Source organism: Echinops telfairi, unplaced genomic scaffold, assembly GCF_000313985.2.
Source record: "Echinops telfairi isolate 266 unplaced genomic scaffold, ASM31398v2 ScPeMD7_1;HRSCAF=3_0, whole genome shotgun sequence".
Taxonomy (NCBI): domain Eukaryota; kingdom Metazoa; phylum Chordata; class Mammalia; order Afrosoricida; family Tenrecidae; genus Echinops; species Echinops telfairi.
In genome coordinates this window covers 16,556,161-16,557,292 of record NW_022103896.1, presented here as the reverse complement: position 1 = coordinate 16,557,292, position 1,132 = coordinate 16,556,161, and positions in this window count along the sequence as shown.

The following is a 1,132-nucleotide window of genomic DNA, read 5'->3' as shown; positions in this document are numbered from 1 at the left end:
GCAGGGCTGGCGTCACAGAGAAGGGAGGGGAGGAGAGAGAAGCTGAGGACTGTCCCCAACCAGCTGTGTGGCACAGACTCAGCCACTTCCCCTTTCTAGGTCACAGCTTTCTCACCAGTTACCTGAAGGAGTTGTGGTACCAGCCAAGATTCCTTCTGAGTGAGGACTTGCCTTGAGTCCCACAAGGAGTGGAGAGGAGACGGTTCTAGCTCCCTGAGGGAGAAAAAGGCTCCGAGATCAACTAGTAATGCCTGCCAAGCGTGCAGCAATGACAGTGTAGGTGTGTGCTGGCTGTTCTCAAGGGCACCGCTAGCATCTTGGGCGTCTGTGTGAGGGGAAGGAGCAGGGGACAAAAGAAGCAGTTTCTTCCTCCAGCAGCTGCTCTGTAGGGGAAAGTGATCAGAGATTCGTTTTCTTATCTTTCTTCTTTCTCTGTTTTTCTTCCTTCCTTCCTTCCTTCCTACCCTTTGTTCACGTTTCCTCTCTCCTTTCTCTCTTGGTATTGGTTTATTTTTGTCCTATGAATACGACTTTGGTTCCATCATGAGGTCTCCTTCTACATCAACTACTGTCAAGCCCTCAAAACCCAATTCACTGCCATTGGGTCGATGCCCATTTACAGAGACCCGATAGAACAGGGTAGAACTGCCCCCTCTGAGTTCCTGAGACTGTAACTCAGAAAACCTCATTTTTCTCCCAACGGAGCAGCCAGTGGTTTCAAACAGCTGATCTTGCAGTTCGCAGCCTGATAACCACCCCTCCCAGTCACTGGGCTTGTACTCAAATCTCAGTCTCACAGTCTGGTTCTGGCTGAACCCCAGGCAAGGCATTCAGGACCCTAGATAGTCACTCCCTCGCCAGTCCCTGGCCCGATCCAGCAGGAGAAGCAGACGGCTGCTGTCATTGTTCACAGACGTCCAGCACCCTGGGAGAAACAGCAGGGGCCAGGCTCTCCTCAAGGCAGTGGCACCCCGCTTCCCGCAGATCAATGCTGGCCCACGAGCTGGGACCTCAGCGCGAACTCTGTTCACACATGACAATGACAGCCCAGTACAGGAGGAGATAGGCAGCGGAGATTTTGCAGAGAGCAGGGAGGGGTGGGAACTCAGGGTGTGACCACAGCTGGAGCGCT